General features: G+C 37.0%; 1 pseudogene; it reads left to right on the top strand.

Annotated features, from left to right (window-relative positions):
* The first annotated feature begins 3,242 nt into the window (after positions 1–3,242).
* On the top strand, positions 3,243–4,201 carry LOC102909034 (olfactory receptor 52R1-like; annotated as a pseudogene).
* Positions 4,202–8,152: the final 3,951 nt, after the last annotated feature.

Below are 8,152 nucleotides of genomic sequence, written 5' to 3'. Positions count from 1 at the left end.
AGGCTGGATCCCAGGGGCTTGTCAGAACTTCTTTAGTCATAGTAGGCTTGTTCAAAGATATAGCTGATCTCAGGGGGAATTATTCCTTTTGCCTCAGGTATCTTTTCCTTCTCAAAAATCAGTGGGACATACGGACTCTTCAAGAATCAAGAAGGCAAAGTCTTGACTTGATGGGAACACCCTGTCTAGAAACCCAAGTTCACTGAGCCACACCCTGAGACAGGGAGAAGAATCATGGCTTCCACTGTGTCAGACCTAGAAAGGTAGGAAGATGCCCTCTAGACAGAAGCTCTCCAGCAACAGACTAATTCTGAACCTCACATGCTCTACACTTAGGTTCAGATATTCCACAGTCAGAATCAAAATTTCATTACCCTTTCTGTAATGTTGAGACAACCAATAACTTTATTTCAGATTATATTGTGTAGTATTATATAGTATATCAATAATAGTTGTGTCCTATAAAAAGTAAGAATAATATATGTCATAGAAGAATAGAGGGAAAAGGGGTATTGAGCAAAAGGGTAATTATAAGTCCTTTTCATCTTTTGTAAAAATCGCACAGTTCCATATTTCAAACCAAAGCAGATGATAGACTGTTCTTGTCATAATGAAATCCTTTCACATGCAACAAAAATGGCAAAGGAGCAGCAAGCTTCCTGTCCATTAAGCATAGCTTATACTCATAAATCTTCCTGTGTTGATTACTTAAGAATGGAAGGGAAATAGGGGTAAATTTTTAAATGTAAGGACAATAGATTCCATTGAACATGAAGGAACAGTTCATGGAGAAAACAGACATGGGTTGAGGGCCACATCTCCCATTTCAAATGTAGCTCTCAGGTCATTTCTGCTATTCTATTGCTTCTCAAAAGAAAAATGATCACTGAGAGTATAAAGTCAGACCAAACAGAATAGAATGAGAAAGACTGAGATGTGTCTCTTACCATGAGTGTGCTGTGTCTGAAAAAAAAATTTAGAGAGCAAGGAAGAGGAAAACTGTATTTCCAATTAAACCATGCAATATGGAGGGGGTCTCACTTCCAAACTGTGTAAAATAAGTGAGTCCTCGATAAAGACTAATAGGAAGAAGCCAATAAGAATGTCATCTCAAGTCAATGGTTGTACAATCCTAAAATCCTAGTATTCTGGCTTTTGAGGCCAACTAGATTACATACTATATATTTAGACACTGTTGAGATAGAGGGGTGAGGGAGGGGAGAGAGAAGGAAGAAAGGGAGGAAGAGAGTAAAAGGGGGAGGGAAGAAGTGAGGGAGAGAGGAGGAGGGAGGGAGAAAAAGATCAAAGAGAAAGCAATACATTCCCAAAGACACTAAAAGCCACACCTAGAGCTTGATCCAGAGGCTCCAGTCCAGGGAAGTAGCAAGAATTCTTCAAATTCTCTAATTCAGTATGTTGTCTAAGCACCCTGCCTATCAGGCTTTGTCATTACAGATCAACAATTTGCCTGAACCATCAGGCACAGAATTCTCAACTATTCATTGCCAACAAAGACAGAAGCCCTGGTCCAAGAGTGATGTTCTCTGACAATTTTGTTTGTGATCATTGACAGATCATTTAATGACACAAGCTATGGTTACCTTTTTAGAACTTTATTAGGAGGAAGGAGAGAGAGGGGAGGAGGAGGGGGGAGGGAGAGAGAGATGGCAGGCAGAGGGAAAGTACAAAGAGAGAATACGGAGAGAGCACATGGGAGCTCATGTCCACTTTTTAGGCTGGGACACAGTTGCAAGCTGATAACATAATAAGGACAGAATCCTTATAGTATTTGTTTTGGAATATCTTGTGATTATTAGCTGGAAAGGTTGATTAGCTTTCTGGTGTAGAGGAGACTTCTAAAATCTGAGCCCCATCACTCTCAGACCATTATAGATGAAGAGTATAAAGAAATATATGAGGTCTGCTTGAAATCTTGAAGAAGCCGTTTCAGGATACTAGAGGCCTATATAATAAAATATTTGTTAGTTTACAACAATTTCTTAAGGGAGCCTATAAGGATAGTCTTTTTGCAAGGTTTCCATTATGAAAGAGGTGAAACTTGCGCTTCTCAAACCAGAGCACAAGGCAGCAAAGTCTAAGAAAAAAGATGTTGGGTAAGAACCAAGTTACCTGTCATCTAAGTCTTACAGTTTTTATGTGACAAGTTACATTTCTTGGAGAGCTCAGACATCAAAAAACAAGCAACATTAAGCAAGAACATATAAAAGCTGACATTCAAAAACATCCTCTATAACTTCTAGCAAGAGAAACAGCCATAACACTAATAATGAACATAGCTCAAATAGGGCTCAAGGGATTATAGTTCAGGAAAAGTTCTAGTTGAGAATATTGTCAATGGGAATCAGTTAATGCGTCTATCATATCTGAAAATGGTCTTCACTAGATAGTTTCCTCATCATACATTTACCCAACTTCTCTTTATCAAGAATAGAAGAGCTAGATTGAGTATCAGGTTCAAAACCATCTTCATGAATAATTTACCACCCAGTACATCCCTGAATAAACTACAGTCTGCAAATCAAACCCAGATTGCTGTTTGTTTGTATAAGCAAGTCTGTGTTGGTATATAACTGCAGACATGCACTAACATGTGGCCTGTGCCTACTTTTACACTGTACCAGAGAAAGGCATTGATTAAGAGAGAATAAATCAATAAAAAGCAGAAGATATTCAATGTCCTAAGATTTTAATTAAAGATAGTACATATAATTGCCAAAACACAGATGGTTCATCTTTTTCTTCAGGCTAGAACCAAGATGCTAACTGCCTAAATAACCAAAGATAATACAAGAATAAACTACTATGCTCCTTTAATCCATATTTCCTTCCTACCATGAGCTAATGATGCTGAAATGACTCAAAATGGAGATAAATGGAACTGTGTGGAAGGTAGATCAAATGATTTGTTAAATAGAGAATAACAAAGGTAATTATGATTAATTTATCACAGTAGTTTGCCCTTAATGGTTCTACTTCCAAGAAAATATTTTCCTTTAGGAGATAATTACCTTTAAAACTCACATGTTCTAATATTTTGACTATTATAAGAATGAATAAAATATTCAGTAGCATCATTTTATGTTACAAAATATTATTTATTGTAAAAGATTATTTTACTATAATTTGTTACTGAGATAAATTGTAATATTACACAAGTGCAAATAATCATCCTTGACTATTATAATACTCAAAGAGAAGATTAACTTCACTGCAAAGAAAAGATGACCCATTCCTTTGTGCTAGCTTCAAGAAACAGCTCTTCTCATGCTACATTTTTTATCTTGCTTGGAATTCCAGGACTGGAGCATTATCAATATTGGGTTCCTTTCCATTCTGTGTCATGTATATTGTGGCAATGACTGGAAATATCGTTATCCTACACATAATCCAGATTGACCACACACTGCATGAGCCAATGTACCTCTTTCTGGCTATGCTGGCTACCACTGACCTGGTCCTGTCCACCTCCACACGACCTAAAATGCTGGCCATACTCTGGTTTCATGATCATAAGATTGAATACCATGCCTACCTCATCCAAGTGTTCTTCATACATGCCTTTTCTTCTGTGGAGTCTGAGGTGCTAGTGGCTATGGCCTTGGACTGCTATGTGGCTATCTGCTTCCCACTCCGACATTCTAGCATTCTGACCACATCTGTAGTCATCAAACTTGGGGCAGCTGTGATGGTCAGAGGGCTGCTGTGGGTGAGCCCTTTCTGCTTCATGATCTCCAGGATGCCCTTCTGCCCCAACAAGGTCATTCCCCAGTCCTACTGTGAGCACATGGCTGTGCTCAAGTTGGTGTGTGCTGACATCAGAATCAATCACGGATATGGGCTCTTTGTGGCTTTCTCTGTGGCTAGCTTTGATCTAATTGTCATCAGTGTATCTTATGTGATGATTCTGAAAGCTGTGCTGAGGTTACCTTCAGGTGAAGCCCACCTCAAAGCTTTTGGTACATGTGCTTCTCATATTGGTGTAATCTTAACCTTATATATTTCAGCCCTTTTCACTTTCCTTACCCACCGATTTGGCTACCACATGCCTCGCACTATACACATAATATTTGCTAATGTCTATCTTCTAGTTCCTCCCATGCTCAAACCCATCATATATGGAGTTAGAACCAAACAGATCAGGGACAGGGTTATCCAAGGATGTTGTGGAAAAGGCCCTTGAACCAGGGATCACAGCATCCTATGATGCAGTTACCCACACTGATGTACCCACACAGTTCCCAGGCTCTTACCTACCATTATAAACTCGTCGCTATGAGAAAAGCTAGCCTACAGGCTGAAAACCTTCCAGAACAAGAAAGAATGAATTTCATGGTACCCACAGCCAGAAATCTGAGAGATGTGATGTATAGTATAGTAGGCTTAATTGCTGTATATTCATCTTGAAAGAATGTACGTATCATCCATTCAATCAGTAAACATTTTACTGGATTGCCATGGTTTAAATAGATGGTCACACAATTTGAAAAGAATCAATTTCATCAGTTAAAAATACACATATTTATTCCATCTGAGAATCTCTTTATTGAAAAATATACTTTTTAGAAATAGACATATGTTCAAAGTCCTGTCTGAATCAAAAACTATAAAATAAATAGAAAACTTACAACTCATTCACTATTTTATTTGTAACAAAGATGTGAAGAATTACTGACATGCTATTAAGTTTTAGAGAAAATAAATTTAATTTCCATAATTCTCAATGCTAAATATAAAATGAATACATATGCTTATGAGCTTATTTAATAAAGACACATAAATGCTAATAATACCTGCTGTTGTTAAAAAGACTGAGGGCTTTCTAATTTTCCTTTTTGCAAAAATCTTTTTCAAAATTCTTCTTCAATTGCTGCCATTTAATTTTTCTATGTAAAAAATAATTATGATAAGGTTTACATTGGGGCTGGAGAGATAACTCAGCAACTGAGAGCACTGGCTGCTCTTTCAGAGGACCTAGGTTCAATTCCCAGCACCCACATGGTAATTCATACCTGTTTGTGGCTGCTCCATTTCCAGGGCTTCTGACACCCTCACATAGACATACATGCAGGTAAAACACCAATGAAAATAAAATAAAAATAAATTATTAAAAAGGCTTATTAAAAAAAGAGAAAGTTTACATGACCTCTGGTATATAGACACATAAAATAGGTATACAAAAACATTTTACTGATAATAAATTACAAAAACATTTATTTTAAAGGAGTTCTTTGAGATATGTAAAATTTTGCTACTTATTAAAGACGAGAAATTTTGCATACTAATGAAGGACACACATGGTTTAAGGCTTTGGCAGTACTGGAAGGCAATGGAAACTGTTGGGACCCACAGAAGAATGTTATGTCATTGGGGTGTGACATTTGAGGGGGCGTTAGGAATCCCAGCTCATTATTTCTCTTGCCCTGCAAGCTGATATGAGGTGAATAGGCCTCCAGCAAAGCCTCCTGTCATGATTAATCGACTCAAAGCAACAGAGACAGGTGAACAGGACCTGACCTCTGTATCCACTTGCCAAAGTAGGATTTTCTTCCTCTTTATTTGTATCTCAGGTGACTTGTTACAGTGATGAAAATCTGACTAGAATAAAGCAATCACACACACACACACACACACACACACACACACACACACACACTTAAAAATGGAATTTTAGGTGTGTATTATTTCTTTAATTAACCTGAAGTCTAGGGGACAGGGATTCATTCACAAGTGGCCTGAAACACTAGAGTGACTATTAAAAGGCAAGGATATTATACTGAGCAGTGATGTATTGAGCATTCATAGGCAAGGGGGAATATAAACCATGCATTTCGCTCAGATTTTATCTTCTAGTCAGGAAATAGATGTGAAAAACAATACAAATGGAATACATGTCATGCCACTCATGCAGTGACTCTAGACATTAAAAAATGAATGAAAAGTTATAAATGAAACCCAGAATTATTATTTAAAATAAAAAAGGTGGCTATTCTGGGTCTTATAAAAAAGTAGTTTTAATTCATCAAACACATAAAAGTAGGAAGGATGTGTGAAATAGAGGACTCAGCATTTGCAAAGATATGAGCCATGAGAGTTCTAAAAGAAATAGTAATGTGGTTACAGACAGACAACTATCCAGCAGAGTCCAATACAGTGGCTGAGTTCTGAGGAGCTTGGGTTAAGTTTACAGGATATAGAGAGATCCCTCACTGTTTCCACCAAGAAATCCCGAGTGAGGTCAGAAGAGACATCCTGATGGAATTCTTCAGAAATCTTTTTCTCTATCTCTCTGTCTATCTGTCTCTCTCTCTCAAAAAAGTTTCTAAAAACAATGGTATTTCTAAGACTAATCCAAACAAAATGCCACTCCCTTCTAGGGTATGCAAAAGGTGTGGCAAAGGCACATATTGGACCAACAAATGAAGATCAACAAAGAACAGACAGGGTAACACTTTGCAATCAGGAAATGTTTGGGGGAGGAAATGATTTTGAGGGGTCTATCACAGGCCCCCATGTCATTCCCTGTCATTGTGGGGGTAAATCCTTCCCAGAGCAATTAAAGGGGTTAATGCCTTTAATTAACCATACTGCTCTGAATGATAGAACAACATTAGAAAATAAAACAAAAGTTTCAGGAGAAACTATAAAACAAATATTTTAGCAGACCTCTATAAGTAAGTGACCAAAGACCAAAGAAAAAGGTATGAATAAATGACATTGTAATTTATTGGTCTTATAGACACAGAGGCAGATGTAATAATATTTGCCCCAGAATCTTGGCATTCAAATTGACCTCTTCAGAAGGTAAATGTTCAGCTTTCAGGGATTGGAACTTTATCTCAGGTAAAACAAAGCACAAGATGGGTTGAATCGAATATATAGGGCCAGAAGGGCAGAGAGGAAAATTAAAGCCATATGTGGATAATATAATAATGAATTTATGGGAGCTTGATTTGTTACAGCAATGATAGAATACCCAGATTAACATTTTTCCAATCTCAGAAATAAACCATAAACTAGCATATGTTTCTGGGGAAAATATTAAAAGGTATTATAAAGAATAGTCACCAACTATTCAGGTTATACAAAAACAGGGCACAACAGCTGTTGATCCTTCAAAGGTACCAACAGTCTTACCTCTTAAAAAGCTGATTGACAAACATGTCTGGGTGAAACGATGGCCTTTGACATCAGAAAAATTACAGTCCTTAGAACTGCTGGTACAAGATCAGCTAAACACTTAACATGTTGAGGAATGGACCAGTCCTTGGAATTCTCTTGTATTTGTTATTTAAAAGAAATCTGGAAAATGGAGAATGGTAACAGATCTAAAAGCTGTTAATAAAGTGATTCAGCTAATGTGCTCTTCACAGTCTGGAAATCCCTCGCCAACTCTTACCTAAGGGATGGCCTATTATAGTTATCAATTTAAAAACCTGTTGAATCACTACACATTTACAAGAAAAGGATAGAGAAAAACTTTCCTTCATGGTGCCTACTTACAATAATTCTCAGCCTCCCAAGAAATATCAATGAAAGGTTCTCCTACAAAGAATGTTAAACAACCCCATCCTGTGCCAATATTTTATATGACAGCCATTGGAAATGATTCATGTACAATTTCCTCAGTCTATAATTTACCATTATATGATGACACCTTATTAGCCAATTCAAATGTAGATACTTTAGGGAAAATGTTTGAAGAAAGAAAGAAAAATTTGCCTTGCTGGAGATTACAAATTGCTCCTGGAAAAAAAAATACAAAGAGGAGACTATTAATTTCTTATGATATAAAATAGGTCTAGAAAAAAATTCAACCCCAAAAAGTACAAATCAGGAGAGACCAATTGTGGAGTCTTAATGACTTTCAAAAATTGCTGGGAGACATTGCCCATCTAAAGCCCACTAATGGAGTAACAAATCAAGAACTGAATATGATCAGAACCTTAAAGGGTGACAAGGATTTAAATAGTCCAAGAGAATTATCAGCTGAGAGAGAATTGACTTTGGTTGAAAAGAAATTACAGTATGTAGATGTGGATCATTTGGGTCTGGAGCTTGATCACATCCTGGTTATTTTACCCTCTATATATTCTTCTACAGGGATTTTAATGCAGAGGGAAGATATTATCTT

Source organism: Peromyscus maniculatus, chromosome 1 (assembly GCF_049852395.1).
Source record: "Peromyscus maniculatus bairdii isolate BWxNUB_F1_BW_parent chromosome 1, HU_Pman_BW_mat_3.1, whole genome shotgun sequence".
Lineage (NCBI taxonomy): Eukaryota > Metazoa > Chordata > Mammalia > Rodentia > Cricetidae > Peromyscus > Peromyscus maniculatus.
Note: the sequence above shows the minus strand (reverse complement) of the source record. Positions and strands in the feature narration are given on the sequence as shown.